General features: G+C 56.3%; 10 non-coding genes across 10 annotated transcripts; all 10 read left to right on the forward strand.

Annotated features, from left to right (window-relative positions):
* Positions 1 to 1,118: 1,118 nt before the first annotated feature.
* LOC148807050 (U2 spliceosomal RNA) lies at positions 1,119 to 1,312 on the forward strand. Its single transcript, XR_016089070.1, has one exon. It is a non-coding gene; the product is annotated as a U2 spliceosomal RNA (small nuclear RNA).
* Positions 1,313 to 2,111: 799 nt separating this feature from the next.
* On the forward strand, positions 2,112 to 2,302 carry LOC148807051 (U2 spliceosomal RNA). The gene has a single exon (XR_016089006.1). It is a non-coding gene; the product is annotated as a U2 spliceosomal RNA (small nuclear RNA).
* A 6,843-nt stretch (positions 2,303 to 9,145) lies between these two features.
* Positions 9,146 to 9,338, forward strand: LOC148807052 (U2 spliceosomal RNA). Its single transcript, XR_016089069.1, has one exon. It is a non-coding gene; the product is annotated as a U2 spliceosomal RNA (small nuclear RNA).
* Positions 9,339 to 10,129: 791 nt separating this feature from the next.
* LOC148807053 (U2 spliceosomal RNA) lies at positions 10,130 to 10,320 on the forward strand. Its single transcript, XR_016089007.1, has one exon. It is a non-coding gene; the product is annotated as a U2 spliceosomal RNA (small nuclear RNA).
* A 795-nt stretch (positions 10,321 to 11,115) lies between these two features.
* On the forward strand, positions 11,116 to 11,306 carry LOC148807054 (U2 spliceosomal RNA). The gene has a single exon (XR_016089008.1). It is a non-coding gene; the product is annotated as a U2 spliceosomal RNA (small nuclear RNA).
* A 791-nt stretch (positions 11,307 to 12,097) lies between these two features.
* On the forward strand, positions 12,098 to 12,288 carry LOC148807055 (U2 spliceosomal RNA). Its single transcript, XR_016089009.1, has one exon. It is a non-coding gene; the product is annotated as a U2 spliceosomal RNA (small nuclear RNA).
* Positions 12,289 to 13,085: 797 nt separating this feature from the next.
* Positions 13,086 to 13,276, forward strand: LOC148807056 (U2 spliceosomal RNA). Its single transcript, XR_016089010.1, has one exon. It is a non-coding gene; the product is annotated as a U2 spliceosomal RNA (small nuclear RNA).
* A 791-nt stretch (positions 13,277 to 14,067) lies between these two features.
* LOC148807057 (U2 spliceosomal RNA) lies at positions 14,068 to 14,258 on the forward strand. The gene has a single exon (XR_016089011.1). It is a non-coding gene; the product is annotated as a U2 spliceosomal RNA (small nuclear RNA).
* A 787-nt stretch (positions 14,259 to 15,045) lies between these two features.
* Positions 15,046 to 15,236, forward strand: LOC148807058 (U2 spliceosomal RNA). The gene has a single exon (XR_016089012.1). It is a non-coding gene; the product is annotated as a U2 spliceosomal RNA (small nuclear RNA).
* A 793-nt stretch (positions 15,237 to 16,029) lies between these two features.
* LOC148807059 (U2 spliceosomal RNA) lies at positions 16,030 to 16,220 on the forward strand. Its single transcript, XR_016089014.1, has one exon. It is a non-coding gene; the product is annotated as a U2 spliceosomal RNA (small nuclear RNA).
* Positions 16,221 to 17,343: the final 1,123 nt, after the last annotated feature.

Genomic DNA, 17,343 nt, shown 5'->3' on the forward strand with positions numbered 1-17,343 from the left:
TTGGACTTAGAGAAGGAAGGGTACACGAACAGATTGTTAGAGGAGCAATTTCAGGGAGATAGTGAGATTGACAGTAGGATGAAAGGTGCGAGGAGTGTGGAAGGAGAGGTGCCAGGTGTTGAGGAGGGTTCAAACAAACTTAAGTTTCGTTGGGTGAATGGTGACGCTGGTGAAAGTGTATCAGTTTTGACTGTAGACTTGAAGAAGGAAGGGAACGAGAAGAGTGAGGTAAAGGTGGGACAGTCAGTTAGGAAGAAAGGAAAAAAGAAAGGGAAGGGATGATGTAGATTTAAGGTATAGACGTTAGATGTTAGGCTTACTTTTTGCATAAGGGGCGGGATTAGGGTAATTAGGAGGTTTGTGGTGAGTATGGGTTATATGGCGGGTTTTTTTTTTTCGAATACTTGGATGTGAATAATGTGGAACTGGGATATGGGTTTGCTGTGTTTTATGTTTTTCGTTATTAATTGACTTGAATTTGTATTAGTATAACGAAGTTATTGTATTGAATGTTCTGTGAATTTTGTTTGTTGGAATACTTGTAAAAGGGGTGGGCAATGTAAATAGGACGGAGTTTTGGGGTTGGTTAGTGGGGGAATTGTTTTTGTTTAACTAGGACGGGATGTTGGATGTATAAAGTAGAGTTACGGGAATGGATTGTATTGTCAGTTGGGGAAAGGGTAACTGTAATTTGCATAATGGGCGGGATTATGAAAAGGAGATGAGTGGGGGTTTGGGGTATGTGATGGGATGTGAATAGGTTTGGTTGCGATTTGATTTGTTTGTGCAATTTTGTTGAGATGAATGGGATTTGTTGTTAGTTTACTGAAGATTCTGTTAGCTGATTATGGAATGGAACTTATGGTTTGAAATGTTCTGTTTAATAGATGTACTGATTCTGTATTAACCTAGACGTGTGTGCTGTGTTATAGGGTTGGATGACAAAGGCTGTGTTTTTGTGTTTGTGAATTAATGGTTGATATGACCTTGTTTTGTCAATATGAACAATGTATTTGGTTGGTTGTGATTGTTTCTTTTTATGTTTTATTAGAAAACAGTACTTCGTGCTTATAAGTATGGTTGAAAATAATGTAAAGGAAAATAATGGAATTTAATGAACTGTTTTTCAATAAAAAAAAAAAAAAAAAAAAAAAAAAAATCTGTTCTTATCAGTTTAATATCTGATACGTCCCCCATCGGGGGACCACATATTAAACGGATTTTTGGAACAGGGAGCTGGATCAGGAGCTTGCTCCGTCCTCTCCACGCATCGGCCCGGTATTGCAGCGCCTCCGGGAACGGTGCACTACCTTCTCTCAGCGGTGAAAAGACAGACGTAGCTAGCAAGCAAGCGAGGTGGACCGGAGCTCCTTCCTCTCCGGTCTCGTCTCTCGTCCATCTGTGTGTCTCTGTGTCTCTCTCTCTCCCCCTCCCCGTTCCCGTGCTCCCTCCGTGCACTTTCCCGCGCCTCGACTCTCTCGGCAAGCAGGCCGGCCCCCTTTTCGGCTCCCGTGCGTTTTCCCTCCAAAAAACTTAGTTTTTTCCTCCTTTTTCCAGGGAGGCAGGCGTGGCTTGTGTGTGTGTGTGTGTGTGTGTGTGTGTGTGTGTGTGTGTGTGTGTGTGTGTGTGTGTGTGTGTGTCCCCGTCCTTGCAGGCGGGCCCCTTTCGACAGCCGGCCGTTTTCCCTCCAAAAAACTTAGTATATACACCTTTTCTTTCTTTTTTTCGGCAGGCAGGCAGGTGTGTGTGTGTCCCCGTCCCTCCCGAGAGAGCGCTGCCCCTTGCCTCTGCCCGCAGGTGCCGACGGTCCGCTTTCGCTTGCAGCTCACTCGGCACGGCTGCTGCTGGTGGGAGGGGCCTAAGCTAAGGAGGCCGGCCGGCTGGCGCCCCCCGCGGCTGCGGTCGTTGTCGGGCCGTTGACAGGAGATCAAAGAGCAGGGCCCCCGCCCGGGACTGGCGGGCAGGCAGGCGAGCAAGCAGGCAGGCAAGAGAGGGGGAGAGCGGAGTCCGGGCGGCCGGCAGCCGCGTGCGGACCGGGCTCCAGAGGCGTCGGCCTGCGCCGCTGCGCGCCAGCCGGACGCCCGCGCGCCCGCCCAAGGCCGGCGTCGGGCATCGCTTCTCGGCCTTTTGGCTAAGATCAAGTGTAGTATCTGTTCTTATCAGTTTAATATCTGATACGTCCCCCATCGGGGGACCACATATTAAACGGATTTTTGGAACAGGGAGCTGGATCAGGAGCTTGCTCCGTCCTCTCCACGCATCGGCCCGGTATTGCAGCGCCTCCGGGAACGGTGCACTACCTTCTCTCAGCGGTGAAAAGACAGACGTAGCTAGCAAGCAAGCGAGGTGGACCGGAGCTCCTTCCTCTCCGGTCTCGTCTCTCGTCCATCTGTGTGTCTCTGTGTCTCTCTCTCTCCCCCTCCCCGTTCCCGTGCTCCCTCCGTGCACTTTCCCGCGCCTCGACTCTCTCGGCAAGCAGGCCGGCCCCCTTTTCGGCTCCCGTGCGTTTTCCCTCCAAAAAACTTAGTTTTTTCCTCCTTTTTCCAGGGAGGCAGGCGTGGCTTGTGTGTGTGTGTGTGTGTGTGTGTGTGTGTGTGTGTGTGTGTGTGTGTGTGTGTGTCCCCGTCCTTGCAGGCGGGCCCCTTTCGACAGCCGGCCGTTTTCCCTCCAAAAAACTTAGTATATACACCTTTTCTTTCTTTTTTTCGGCAGGCAGGCAGGTGTGTGTGTGTCCCCGTCCCTCCCGAGAGAGCGCTGCCCCTTGCCTCTGCCCGCAGGTGCCGACGGTCCGCTTTCGCTTGCAGCTCACTCGGCACGGCTGCTGCTGGTGGGAGGGGCCTAAGCTAAGGAGGCCGGCCGGCTGGCGCCCCCCGCGGCTGCGGTCGTTGTCGGGCCGTTGACAGGAGATCAAAGAGCAGGGCCCCCGCCCGGGACTGGCGGGCAGGCAGGCGAGCAAGCAGGCAGGCAAGAGAGGGGGAGAGCGGAGTCCGGGCGGCCGGCAGCCGCGTGCGGACCGGGCTCCAGAGGCGTCGGCCTGCGCCGCTGCGCGCCAGCCGGACGCCCGCGCGCCCGCCCAAGGCCGGCGTCGGGCATCGCTTCTCGGCCTTTTGGCTAAGATCAAGTGTGTGGCCTGTCCGCAGCTTGCATCTTGGCCAGAAGAAAGAGGAAGAGACGGATCGCTTTTTTTCGAGGAGACTCGAAGCTTTTTTTGCGTGGCGGTTTTTTTTCCGGCCATTTTTTTTGAGACGATGGAAGGAGGAGCCTTTTCGAGAGAAGGGAGAGTGCGGCATGCCGTTCGGTTTGTGCAGCGAGACGACGGGGAGAAGACGGATTTTGTTTCGAGGGACAAGTTCGAGGACGAGGTGATCGGCGCTGCCTTGCGCTTGGAGCCCGAGGACGTTTTCTGCCTGCAAGACTTCCCGGGTAAGCGATGTTTTGACCTTTCGCTCATCTCGGAGGATCTTGTCAGGAATGTTTGGGCAGTGGTGAACAGAAGGAGAGAGGAAAAGCCCTTTGTCGACTACTATGTGGAGCCTTTGTTTGCCAGGGAGCTAAGAACTTTGACAGTGACAATGTTTAACCCCTATGTGCCAGAAGAGGACATAGTTTGTTTCTTGAAGCGCTTCGTGGACATTCAGGGCATAGGGGTGAAGCTCATAGACAGGAAGAATTATTGGACAGGGCGGAGGCGTTACAGAGTGCGCTTCAGAGCAGATGGGTCGTCTCCGGACGGCCTTTTGCACCCGCCGGCGTCGTTTGAGATAGGCTCCAACAGGGGGTACTTATTTTATTATGGACAGCCCTCGGTCTGCAGGAGATGCAGAAAGGAGGGACACCACGTAGTGGATTGCAGGGAGCGAATTTGCAGACGATGTGAGGGGGTTGGCCACTTATCTTCCGAATGCAAGGAGGAAAGAAGATGTAATTTGTGCGGCGGTGCAGGGCATGTGTTTAAAGACTGTGCGTTGCGGAAGAGGACTTTTTCTGAAGTCGTTAGTGGTGCTGCAGGTGTGAGACCAGGTGCTGCGAATGAGGAGGAGAGACGAAGGAAGGTGGATGAAGTTTCGGAAGGTGCGGGCCGTGTCAGTGGTGAGGAGGCTGAAAATAGGGAGCCTGGTAAAGAGGGAAGCCGAAGGTTTTTAAAAGACGGAGGCTTCTTAATGGAAGGCCAGGAAGGAGAGGAGACCGGAGAAGTGGTGGGAGAAGCAGAGGCAGGGGCGGAGTCAAATTTGCATATGCAAATCGAGCCAGCAGATGGAAATTTTTCGGAGACTGACGGCTTTTCAGAGGTTTCAGAGACGCCAGGACTAGACCTTTTGAAGGCGGCAGTGATAGAAGTCGGACAGGAGGTGCACTGTGCCCCGGGCGTGAGTTGGGATGAGAGGATGGAGGAAGGGGGAGAAGAAGGGCCGTCAGTGTCGAAGAAATCCATAAAGAGGAAGGCGCAAGGGTCGGATGCCCTAGTGGCCAAGAAAGCTGATAGAGGTGCTGAGGATCTGACACTGAGTGAAACATCTGTCTCAGAGGCCCTGGTGGCAGCTTACACACCTGAGGAGGGTGAAGTCCGTGATGAGGGGCCTGTCCTGCCCCAATCCGGAGAATGCTCAGTGTCATCCGATGTTTCTTGCATACCTGGGACGGATGAGGGCGTCCAGGCTGAGCAGAAGCTGGGGAGCGAGGAAGGCCTTTGGCTGGACTCGGACCTCCCCAGGGACTTCATTGACCTCTGCAAATGGCATGAGAAGAACAGAGAGGTCAATTGGCCAGCCGGGTTTGAAGAGCAGGATCTGCAGAAGAAAGGAATTAAGTACAAGTGTGAGTGCGTTGGCAAAGAAGTGAGGCGCATTCAAGTATATGGAAGAAACCACTCAGAGATAATCGCGAAAAAATATCTTTTCTCTGATCTTGTGAAGCAGTGGAGGAACAGTGCTGGGAAGGCAAAGGAAGCCTTTGCTGCGGGGGTTTATAGGAAGGATGGCCGGTATGTGAAAAAGTTGGATGCCTCGTCTTTTTTTTTAAAGAAGTGTGAATGGCAGAACGGGACTGTGAGGTTCCCGAGCAGGGCGGGTGGGCTTAAAAACATACCCAAAAGATTTCCGGGAGTGAAGCTCGAGAACGATGGATCGGCTAGGAGAATCACAAGATTGGCTGTGAGTGGCTGTCAGGAAGCGGATGTGCGGGACGCTTATATAGCGGCGATGGCTATCATCGATAGGTGGGAAGAAAAACTGTGAAGTGACTATTCATGGCCATTAAGGTTCTCACTTTAAATACCAGGGGACTGAGGAACAAAGTGAAAAGGACTGCAGTTTTCCAGTCTTTGAGGCCTTTTAATTTTGATGTCTGTCTTTTACAGGAGGTTCATCTGAAGGATAATAAGGATGTAGTGGGTTTTGCGCGTGAGTGGGATAGAGGGGATTCTAGGTGGAGTGTGGGCGGGGTTCACTCGTCGGGTGTGGGTGTGTTGATTGGGAATCGGGATGTTTTAGTCGAAGGGAGTGCTGTAGTGGTGCCGGGCAGAGCTTTGAGTGTTGATTTGAGTGTTGGTGAGTGTCGTTTTAGAGTCGTGTGTGTCTATGCTCCGGCTGTAGGGTCCATGAGGGCAGATTTTTTTAAAGAGCTGTTCCCTTTGTGCGCCACAAATAGGCTTCTGGTCGTCGGTGGTGATTTTAATGTCGACCTCGTTAATAAGGAAGAGGCGGGGGCAAAGCAGCTGCGCACACTGCTGACGCGCTTCAATTTAGTTGATAGTGCAGTGCGTTTTCAAGGAAAAGGGGTGGTGCCTACCTGGAGGAACGCGTCAGGTGTGGCAAAACGTCTTGATTATGTTTTTGTATCTAGGGAGGTGGCAGTTGGAGGAATCACCACTCGCCCGGCCTGGCTTTCGGATCACGATATTGTAGAAGTGGATTTGAGCCTGGCAGGCGGAATGTATGGGAAGGGTGTGTGGAGAATGAATGTTGCGGTTTTGGGAGAGAGAGAGTATGTGGATCGTATGAGTCTGAATTTGAACAGGTGGTGGGCAGGAAGGCAACAGCGTGTCTCTGTGTTGGACTGGTGGGAGCAGACTAAGAAGAAAGTTAAAAGTGAAACGAGGTTCTATTGTCTGGAACGTCAGAAAAAAGTGAGGAAAGAGGGGAGGCTGCTCCAGGAAGGGCTGAATAAGCTTTATGCTCTTCTTAATGATGGGGTGTCAGTGGACATGACTGAGGTGGCAGCTTCTAAGAGGCTGTTAAGGGCGTATCACGAGGAGAGGGCAAAGAGTTTCATTTTTAAGACCCGGGTAGACTCATCCCTGCAGCAAGGGACCTGCGTCTCTTATCTTTTCAGACAGGTGAGAAAGCAGCAGGCTAAAAGACGGCTGGATGGGGTTCGAGTGGGTGAGAACACGATAGTAGCAGGCATAGACGGTATGTTGGAGGCAGTGTTTGACTATTATCAGTGTCTCTTTTCTGAAAAAGAGATGGGAAGGGAGATAGATCTCACCTCTCTGGATTGTATTGTTTCACAGCTGCCGGAGGAGAGTAGGGCCCTCTTAGAAAGCCCTTTCACATTAGAGGAGCTTAGGTTGGCCTTAGCTGACACAAAAGATGGGAAAGTGCCTGGAATTGATGGTCTGCCATCAGAATTTTATAGGACTTTCTGGGGTATATTGGGGCCGATCTTGCTCGAGGTAATGAGGGAGGTTTTTTGCATGGGCGTCCTGGGAAGATCGATGAGTGAAGGGGTTCTGACTCTGTTGTATAAAAAAGGCCAACCGACAGAGCTTGCGAATTGGAGGCCTTTAACAATGCTCTGCTCGGACTATAAACTATTTGCAAAGGTGTTAGTTAATAGGATGAAAGGAGTGTTGGACAAAGTGATTGGGAAAGATCAGACGTGTGGGGTCCAGGGGAGGAAAATTACCTGGTCATTGCAGCTGGTTAGGGACACAATAGCGTGGTCCGAGCAGAGAAACATCCCCCTTGCACTGGTGAGCCTTGATTTGGAGAAGGCCTTTGATAGAGTGTCGCATCAGTTTTTGTGGGCTGTGATGGAAAGGATGGGTTTCGGCGTGCTTTTTATTGGGTGGCTAAAGACCTTGTATAAGCAAGTAGGGAGTAGGGTGGTGGTGAATGGATTCCTGGGGAAACTGGTAGAACAGAAGGTGGGCGTGAGGCAAGGATGCCCGTTGTCGCCTCTGTTATTTGTGCTGTACTTGGAACCTTTTGTGAGGATGGTTAACGCGAGCCCGCGTGCAGAAGGCATAATGCTGCCTGGGAGTGGTGGGGGGAGAGTGAAGATGTCCTTATACGCCGACGACATCACTTTGATGGTAGGGTCGAAGGAAAGTTTGCAGGAGGCTCTGGGGATTTTTGATAGCTTTGCCCGGATGTCTGGAGCAAAGTTAAATAGACAGAAAAGCGAAATAAAATATTTCGGGTGTTGGAGGGGCGAAAAAGGGAGTCCCTGCGACCTGAAGTGCTGCAGAGGTCCTCTGAAGGTTTTGGGGGTTTCTTTTCATGACCAAAGTACTGTTCATAGCAGCTGGCAAGAGGCTTTGGAGGTGGTCAGGAAAAGACTACTCCGATGGGGCGACAGGAGGCTTACTTACATCGAGAAGGTGATTGTATTAAAAACAGATGTGTTGCCTGCCCTCACGTATTTAGCACATGTGTACCCCATGCCGGCTAGGTATAATCGGTATCTGGTCAGAGAAGTTTTTCGTTTTGTGTGGAACAAAAAATATGAATATGTGAGACGGATTGATATGTATAGACCCATAGAAGCGGGGGGCAGATCAGTACCAAACATGCCGATTAAGCTGAACTGTCTGTTTGTGTCTGGTTTGTGCGCTGCTTTGAAACAGCCTGTGTCACATGATTACCAGTATTTTGTGAGATTTTGGTTATCGAACAGCATGCGCAGACTTGCCGGCTGGAAGAACGACGTCCCTCACGGAGAAGATCTGCCCTGGCATTACAGGCATGCAGTGTCCTGGACGAGAAAGCATCTGGAGTCGGTGGATGAGTCGGAGCTGCTGGACCACAGGGCACTGTATTGCGCTATAACAGAAAGAGCAGAAGCCAGGGTTGTGGGGGGCGTCGCAAACGAGATCTGGGGAAGGGTGCAGCCTAAGGGTTTGCGTCTGGACTGTCTGGACCTTAATTGGTTAACGGTATGGAAGAGGCTTCCTGTAAGAACTGTGCTATATAAGCATAAGTTGACCAAACAGGTCGGGTGCCCCCGAACCGGATGTCATTGTGCGGAGAGTATCGAGCATGTTTTTTGGTCGTGTAATTTTGCTCAAAAAGTGTGGGAGAAGAGCAGCGCTCTTTTGGGAGCCATAGATGGCACTTTTGCAGTGAACCTCGCAACAGTAATGTTTGGTGTGAGGAGGGGGGGAAGAACGAAAGGTGTGTGTTTTTTGTTGTGGTTATTAATGAGTTTTGTGAAAATTGAACTGTGGGCCGCAAGAAATTTGCTGGTGAAGAAGGGAGTGACATGTGATGTGGGGGGGGTGTGGAGCAAGGTCCTCTGGGATGTTAGATGTATGGTGGCTGCAGATAAAAGGAAGTGGAGTTTCCACGCTGTTAAGGAGAAGTGGAAGGTATTGGCCGATGCCTGACTACTGCTGTTTTGTTATTTCCTGATTTGATAGGCTTCTCGCGGGGTTTTGTTTTTTGTTATTTGTGTTTCTGTATGTTTGATTTTGCTGTTTGACAAGGTTTCTGTGAACTCTTTTGAAGATGGACTATTAGCCTTGTCAGGTTTCATCTTTGGGCTTCCCGGGAGGACTTGGTCAGCCACAGAAGGGGCGACACGGTAGAAGGCATCGCCTGGAAGGTGTGGCAGGACAGCGCAAGACCCATCCAATGGGTCGTTCAGAGGAGGGGTTCCGCAGCGGCGAAAGACCATCGGGAGGGGTTGTTTTTCATTGGGGTGTTTTTTGGTGTGCAGTTTCTGTATTGAAGGTTTTTTTGTGTTTGTATTTTTCGTCTTTTCTGAGGATGCGGGAGTAATTTGAGGATTGGGGAGGGACTGGTTTTTGCATAAGGGGCGGGATTATGGTAATGAATGGTTTCTGTTAGTTTGACATGTTTTGTGACTTTTTGGTTTTGGATTTTGTTTTTCGGATGTCCATGTGTTTTTTGGTTTGTTGTATTTTGTATTTTTGTAATAAAAAACAAAAAAAAAAAAAAAAATCTGTTCTTATCAGTTTAATATCTGATACGTCCCCCATCGGGGGACCACATATTAAACGGATTTTTGGAACAGGGAGCTGGATCAGGAGCTTGCTCCGTCCTCTCCACGCATCGGCCCGGTATTGCAGCGCCTCCGGGAACGGTGCACTACCTTCTCTCAGCGGTGAAAAGACAGACGTAGCTAGCAAGCAAGCGAGGTGGACCGGAGCTCCTTCCTCTCCGGTCTCGTCTCTCGTCCATCTGTGTGTCTCTGTGTCTCTCTCTCTCCCCCTCCCCGTTCCCGTGCTCCCTCCGTGCACTTTCCCGCGCCTCGACTCTCTCGGCAAGCAGGCCGGCCCCCTTTTCGGCTCCCGTGCGTTTTCCCTCCAAAAAACTTAGTTTTTTCCTCCTTTTTCCAGGGAGGCAGGCGTGGCTTGTGTGTGTGTGTGTGTGTGTGTGTGTGTGTGTGTGTGTGTGTGTGTGTGTGTGTGTGTCCCCGTCCTTGCAGGCGGGCCCCTTTCGACAGCCGGCCGTTTTCCCTCCAAAAAACTTAGTATATACACCTTTTCTTTCTTTTTTTCGGCAGGCAGGCAGGTGTGTGTGTGTCCCCGTCCCTCCCGAGAGAGCGCTGCCCCTTGCCTCTGCCCGCAGGTGCCGACGGTCCGCTTTCGCTTGCAGCTCACTCGGCACGGCTGCTGCTGGTGGGAGGGGCCTAAGCTAAGGAGGCCGGCCGGCTGGCGCCCCCCGCGGCTGCGGTCGTTGTCGGGCCGTTGACAGGAGATCAAAGAGCAGGGCCCCCGCCCGGGACTGGCGGGCAGGCAGGCGAGCAAGCAGGCAGGCAAGAGAGGGGGAGAGCGGAGTCCGGGCGGCCGGCAGCCGCGTGCGGACCGGGCTCCAGAGGCGTCGGCCTGCGCCGCTGCGCGCCAGCCGGACGCCCGCGCGCCCGCCCAAGGCCGGCGTCGGGCATCGCTTCTCGGCCTTTTGGCTAAGATCAAGTGTAGTATCTGTTCTTATCAGTTTAATATCTGATACGTCCCCCATCGGGGGACCACATATTAAACGGATTTTTGGAACAGGGAGCTGGATCAGGAGCTTGCTCCGTCCTCTCCACGCATCGGCCCGGTATTGCAGCGCCTCCGGGAACGGTGCACTACCTTCTCTCAGCGGTGAAAAGACAGACGTAGCTAGCAAGCAAGCGAGGTGGACCGGAGCTCCTTCCTCTCCGGTCTCGTCTCTCGTCCATCTGTGTGTCTCTGTGTCTCTCTCTCTCCCCCTCCCCGTTCCCGTGCTCCCTCCGTGCACTTTCCCGCGCCTCGACTCTCTCGGCAAGCAGGCCGGCCCCCTTTTCGGCTCCCGTGCGTTTTCCCTCCAAAAAACTTAGTTTTTTCCTCCTTTTTCCAGGGAGGCAGGCGTGGCTTGTGTGTGTGTGTGTGTGTGTGTGTGTGTGTGTGTGTGTGTGTGTGTGTGTGTGTGTGTGTGTCCCCGTCCTTGCAGGCGGGCCCCTTTCGACAGCCGGCCGTTTTCCCTCCAAAAAACTTAGTATATACACCTTTTCTTTCTTTTTTTCGGCAGGCAGGCAGGTGTGTGTGTGTCCCCGTCCCTCCCGAGAGAGCGCTGCCCCTTGCCTCTGCCCGCAGGTGCCGACGGTCCGCTTTCGCTTGCAGCTCACTCGGCACGGCTGCTGCTGGTGGGAGGGGCCTAAGCTAAGGAGGCCGGCCGGCTGGCGCCCCCCGCGGCTGCGGTCGTTGTCGGGCCGTTGACAGGAGATCAAAGAGCAGGGCCCCCGCCCGGGACTGGCGGGCAGGCAGGCGAGCAAGCAGGCAGGCAAGAGAGGGGGAGAGCGGAGTCCGGGCGGCCGGCAGCCGCGTGCGGACCGGGCTCCAGAGGCGTCGGCCTGCGCCGCTGCGCGCCAGCCGGACGCCCGCGCGCCCGCCCAAGGCCGGCGTCGGGCATCGCTTCTCGGCCTTTTGGCTAAGATCAAGTGTAGTATCTGTTCTTATCAGTTTAATATCTGATACGTCCCCCATCGGGGGACCACATATTAAACGGATTTTTGGAACAGGGAGCTGGATCAGGAGCTTGCTCCGTCCTCTCCACGCATCGGCCCGGTATTGCAGCGCCTCCGGGAACGGTGCACTACCTTCTCTCAGCGGTGAAAAGACAGACGTAGCTAGCAAGCAAGCGAGGTGGACCGGAGCTCCTTCCTCTCCGGTCTCGTCTCTCGTCCATCTGTGTGTCTCTGTGTCTCTCTCTCTCCCCCTCCCCGTTCCCGTGCTCCCTCCGTGCACTTTCCCGCGCCTCGACTCTCTCGGCAAGCAGGCCGGCCCCCTTTTCGGCTCCCGTGCGTTTTCCCTCCAAAAAACTTAGTTTTTTCCTCCTTTTTCCAGGGAGGCAGGCGTGGCTTGTGTGTGTGTGTGTGTGTGTGTGTGTGTGTGTGTGTGTGTGTGTGTGTGTGTGTGTGTCCCCGTCCTTGCAGGCGGGCCCCTTTCGACAGCCGGCCGTTTTCCCTCCAAAAAACTTAGTATATACACCTTTTCTTTCTTTTTTTCGGCAGGCAGGCAGGTGTGTGTGTGTCCCCGTCCCTCCCGAGAGAGCGCTGCCCCTTGCCTCTGCCCGCAGGTGCCGACGGTCCGCTTTCGCTTGCAGCTCACTCGGCACGGCTGCTGCTGGTGGGAGGGGCCTAAGCTAAGGAGGCCGGCCGGCTGGCGCCCCCCGCGGCTGCGGTCGTTGTCGGGCCGTTGACAGGAGATCAAAGAGCAGGGCCCCCGCCCGGGACTGGCGGGCAGGCAGGCGAGCAAGCAGGCAGGCAAGAGAGGGGGAGAGCGGAGTCCGGGCGGCCGGCAGCCGCGTGCGGACCGGGCTCCAGAGGCGTCGGCCTGCGCCGCTGCGCGCCAGCCGGACGCCCGCGCGCCCGCCCAAGGCCGGCGTCGGGCATCGCTTCTCGGCCTTTTGGCTAAGATCAAGTGTAGTATCTGTTCTTATCAGTTTAATATCTGATACGTCCCCCATCGGGGGACCACATATTAAACGGATTTTTGGAACAGGGAGCTGGATCAGGAGCTTGCTCCGTCCTCTCCACGCATCGGCCCGGTATTGCAGCGCCTCCGGGAACGGTGCACTACCTTCTCTCAGCGGTGAAAAGACAGACGTAGCTAGCAAGCAAGCGAGGTGGACCGGAGCTCCTTCCTCTCCGGTCTCGTCTCTCGTCCATCTGTGTGTCTCTGTGTCTCTCTCTCTCCCCCTCCCCGTTCCCGTGCTCCCTCCGTGCACTTTCCCGCGCCTCGACTCTCTCGGCAAGCAGGCCGGCCCCCTTTTCGGCTCCCGTGCGTTTTCCCTCCAAAAAACTTAGTTTTTTCCTCCTTTTTCCAGGGAGGCAGGCGTGGCTTGTGTGTGTGTGTGTGTGTGTGTGTGTGTGTGTGTGTGTGTGTGTGTGTGTGTGTGTGTGTGTGTCCCCGTCCTTGCAGGCGGGCCCCTTTCGACAGCCGGCCGTTTTCCCTCCAAAAAACTTAGTATATACACCTTTTCTTTCTTTTTTTCGGCAGGCAGGCAGGTGTGTGTGTGTCCCCGTCCCTCCCGAGAGAGCGCTGCCCCTTGCCTCTGCCCGCAGGTGCCGACGGTCCGCTTTCGCTTGCAGCTCACTCGGCACGGCTGCTGCTGGTGGGAGGGGCCTAAGCTAAGGAGGCCGGCCGGCTGGCGCCCCCCGCGGCTGCGGTCGTTGTCGGGCCGTTGACAGGAGATCAAAGAGCAGGGCCCCCGCCCGGGACTGGCGGGCAGGCAGGCGAGCAAGCAGGCAGGCAAGAGAGGGGGAGAGCGGAGTCCGGGCGGCCGGCAGCCGCGTGCGGACCGGGCTCCAGAGGCGTCGGCCTGCGCCGCTGCGCGCCAGCCGGACGCCCGCGCGCCCGCCCAAGGCCGGCGTCGGGCATCGCTTCTCGGCCTTTTGGCTAAGATCAAGTGTAGTATCTGTTCTTATCAGTTTAATATCTGATACGTCCCCCATCGGGGGACCACATATTAAACGGATTTTTGGAACAGGGAGCTGGATCAGGAGCTTGCTCCGTCCTCTCCACGCATCGGCCCGGTATTGCAGCGCCTCCGGGAACGGTGCACTACCTTCTCTCAGCGGTGAAAAGACAGACGTAGCTAGCAAGCAAGCGAGGTGGACCGGAGCTCCTTCCTCTCCGGTCTCGTCTCTCGTCCATCTGTGTGTCTCTGTGTCTCTCTCTCTCCCCCTCCCCGTTCCCGTGCTCCCTCCGTGCACTTTCCCGCGCCTCGACTCTCTCGGCAAGCAGGCCGGCCCCCTTTTCGGCTCCCGTGCGTTTTCCCTCCAAAAAACTTAGTTTTTTCCTCCTTTTTCCAGGGAGGCAGGCGTGGCTTGTGTGTGTGTGTGTGTGTGTGTGTGTGTGTGTGTGTGTGTGTGTGTGTGTGTGTGTGTCCCCGTCCTTGCAGGCGGGCCCCTTTCGACAGCCGGCCGTTTTCCCTCCAAAAAACTTAGTATATACACCTTTTCTTTCTTTTTTTCGGCAGGCAGGCAGGTGTGTGTGTGTCCCCGTCCCTCCCGAGAGAGCGCTGCCCCTTGCCTCTGCCCGCAGGTGCCGACGGTCCGCTTTCGCTTGCAGCTCACTCGGCACGGCTGCTGCTGGTGGGAGGGGCCTAAGCTAAGGAGGCCGGCCGGCTGGCGCCCCCCGCGGCTGCGGTCGTTGTCGGGCCGTTGACAGGAGATCAAAGAGCAGGGCCCCCGCCCGGGACTGGCGGGCAGGCAGGCGAGCAAGCAGGCAGGCAAGAGAGGGGGAGAGCGGAGTCCGGGCGGCCGGCAGCCGCGTGCGGACCGGGCTCCAGAGGCGTCGGCCTGCGCCGCTGCGCGCCAGCCGGACGCCCGCGCGCCCGCCCAAGGCCGGCGTCGGGCATCGCTTCTCGGCCTTTTGGCTAAGATCAAGTGTAGTATCTGTTCTTATCAGTTTAATATCTGATACGTCCCCCATCGGGGGACCACATATTAAACGGATTTTTGGAACAGGGAGCTGGATCAGGAGCTTGCTCCGTCCTCTCCACGCATCGGCCCGGTATTGCAGCGCCTCCGGGAACGGTGCACTACCTTCTCTCAGCGGTGAAAAGACAGACGTAGCTAGCAAGCAAGCGAGGTGGACCGGAGCTCCTTCCTCTCCGGTCTCGTCTCTCGTCCATCTGTGTGTCTCTGTGTCTCTCTCTCTCCCCCTCCCCGTTCCCGTGCTCCCTCCGTGCACTTTCCCGCGCCTCGACTCTCTCGGCAAGCAGGCCGGCCCCCTTTTCGGCTCCCGTGCGTTTTCCCTCCAAAAAACTTAGTTTTTTCCTCCTTTTTCCAGGGAGGCAGGCGTGGCTTGTGTGTGTGTGTGTGTGTGTGTGTGTGTGTGTGTGTGTGTGTGTGTGTGTGTGTCCCCGTCCTTGCAGGCGGGCCCCTTTCGACAGCCGGCCGTTTTCCCTCCAAAAAACTTAGTATATACACCTTTTCTTTCTTTTTTTCGGCAGGCAGGCAGGTGTGTGTGTGTCCCCGTCCCTCCCGAGAGAGCGCTGCCCCTTGCCTCTGCCCGCAGGTGCCGACGGTCCGCTTTCGCTTGCAGCTCACTCGGCACGGCTGCTGCTGGTGGGAGGGGCCTAAGCTAAGGAGGCCGGCCGGCTGGCGCCCCCCGCGGCTGCGGTCGTTGTCGGGCCGTTGACAGGAGATCAAAGAGCAGGGCCCCCGCCCGGGACTGGCGGGCAGGCAGGCGAGCAAGCAGGCAGGCAAGAGAGGGGGAGAGCGGAGTCCGGGCGGCCGGCAGCCGCGTGCGGACCGGGCTCCAGAGGCGTCGGCCTGCGCCGCTGCGCGCCAGCCGGACGCCCGCGCGCCCGCCCAAGGCCGGCGTCGGGCATCGCTTCTCGGCCTTTTGGCTAAGATCAAGTGTAGTATCTGTTCTTATCAGTTTAATATCTGATACGTCCCCCATCGGGGGACCACATATTAAACGGATTTTTGGAACAGGGAGCTGGATCAGGAGCTTGCTCCGTCCTCTCCACGCATCGGCCCGGTATTGCAGCGCCTCCGGGAACGGTGCACTACCTTCTCTCAGCGGTGAAAAGACAGACGTAGCTAGCAAGCAAGCGAGGTGGACCGGAGCTCCTTCCTCTCCGGTCTCGTCTCTCGTCCATCTGTGTGTCTCTGTGTCTCTCTCTCTCCCCCTCCCCGTTCCCGTGCTCCCTCCGTGCACTTTCCCGCGCCTCGACTCTCTCGGCAAGCAGGCCGGCCCCCTTTTCGGCTCCCGTGCGTTTTCCCTCCAAAAAACTTAGTTTTTTCCTCCTTTTTCCAGGGAGGCAGGCGTGGCTTGTGTGTGTGTGTGTGTGTGTGTGTGTGTGTGTGTGTGTGTGTGTGTGTGTGTGTGTGTGTCCCCGTCCTTGCAGGCGGGCCCCTTTCGACAGCCGGCCGTTTTCCCTCCAAAAAACTTAGTATATACACCTTTTCTTTCTTTTTTTCGGCAGGCAGGCAGGTGTGTGTGTGTCCCCGTCCCTCCCGAGAGAGCGCTGCCCCTTGCCTCTGCCCGCAGGTGCCGACGGTCCGCTTTCGCTTGCAGCTCACTCGGCACGGCTGCTGCTGGTGGGAGGGGCCTAAGCTAAGGAGGCCGGCCGGCTGGCGCCCCCCGCGGCTGCGGTCGTTGTCGGGCCGTTGACAGGAGATCAAAGAGCAGGGCCCCCGCCCGGGACTGGCGGGCAGGCAGGCGAGCAAGCAGGCAGGCAAGAGAGGGGGAGAGCGGAGTCCGGGCGGCCGGCAGCCGCGTGCGGACCGGGCTCCAGAGGCGTCGGCCTGCGCCGCTGCGCGCCAGCCGGACGCCCGCGCGCCCGCCCAAGGCCGGCGTCGGGCATCGCTTCTCGGCCTTTTGGCTAAGATCAAGTGTAGTATCTGTTCTTATCAGTTTAATATCTGATACGTCCCCCATCGGGGGACCACATATTAAACGGATTTTTGGAACAGGGAGCTGGATCAGGAGCTTGCTCCGTCCTCTCCACGCATCGGCCCGGTATTGCAGCGCCTCCGGGAACGGTGCACTACCTTCTCTCAGCGGTGAAAAGACAGACGTAGCTAGCAAGCAAGCGAGGTGGACCGGAGCTCCTTCCTCTCCGGTCTCGTCTCTCGTCCATCTGTGTGTCTCTGTGTCTCTCTCTCTCCCCCTCCCCGTTCCCGTGCTCCCTCCGTGCACTTTCCCGCGCCTCGACTCTCTCGGCAAGCAGGCCGGCCCCCTTTTCGGCTCCCGTGCGTTTTCCCTCCAAAAAACTTAGTTTTTTCCTCCTTTTTCCAGGGAGGCAGGCGTGGCTTGTGTGTGTGTGTGTGTGTGTGTGTGTGTGTGTGTGTGTGTGTGTGTGTGTGTGTGTCCCCGTCCTTGCAGGCGGGCCCCTTTCGACAGCCGGCCGTTTTCCCTCCAAAAAACTTAGTATATACACCTTTTCTTTCTTTTTTTCGGCAGGCAGGCAGGTGTGTGTGTGTCCCCGTCCCTCCCGAGAGAGCGCTGCCCCTTGCCTCTGCCCGCAGGTGCCGACGGTCCGCTTTCGCTTGCAGCTCACTCGGCACGGCTGCTGCTGGTGGGAGGGGCCTAAGCTAAGGAGGCCGGCCGGCTGGCGCCCCCCGCGGCTGCGGTCGTTGTCGGGCCGTTGACAGGAGATCAAAGAGCAGGGCCCCCGCCCGGGACTGGCGGGCAGGCAGGCGAGCAAGCAGGCAGGCAAGAGAGGGGGAGAGCGGAGTCCGGGCGGCCGGCAGCCGCGTGCGGACCGGGCTCCAGAGGCGTCGGCCTGCGCCGCTGCGCGCCAGCCGGACGCCCGCGCGCCCGCCCAAGGCCGGCGTCGGGCATCGCTTCTCGGCCTTTTGGCTAAGATCAGAGTTCAAGTGGCTTGACCGCAGTTCTCATAGATCTTAGTCCAGGGGGTCGGGAAGGCGACGGGAGGAATGCTGTGACGGAGACGACTGGTTCGAGGATCGTGGAGTTTGGAGCTGGAAGGATCGGGGAGACGAGAAGGAGGAACGACGGTGGCGAGGAAGTTTGCTGGGCTGGACGGCGTTGAAGGGCGGAGGTTTTGCTTGCCTGGAGGTTTCCGGAAAGAGCGACGACGCAGAGGCTGGAGCGATGGCTGGGTACCCTTGGGCGAGGAACGAGCAGCGGAAGGACTCCCTCCGTTTCTCGCT

Source organism: Atractosteus spatula, unplaced genomic scaffold (assembly GCF_055471065.1).
Source record: "Atractosteus spatula isolate fAtrSpa1 unplaced genomic scaffold, fAtrSpa1.hap1 Scaffold_42, whole genome shotgun sequence".
Classification (NCBI taxonomy): Eukaryota; Metazoa; Chordata; class Actinopteri; order Semionotiformes; family Lepisosteidae; genus Atractosteus; species Atractosteus spatula.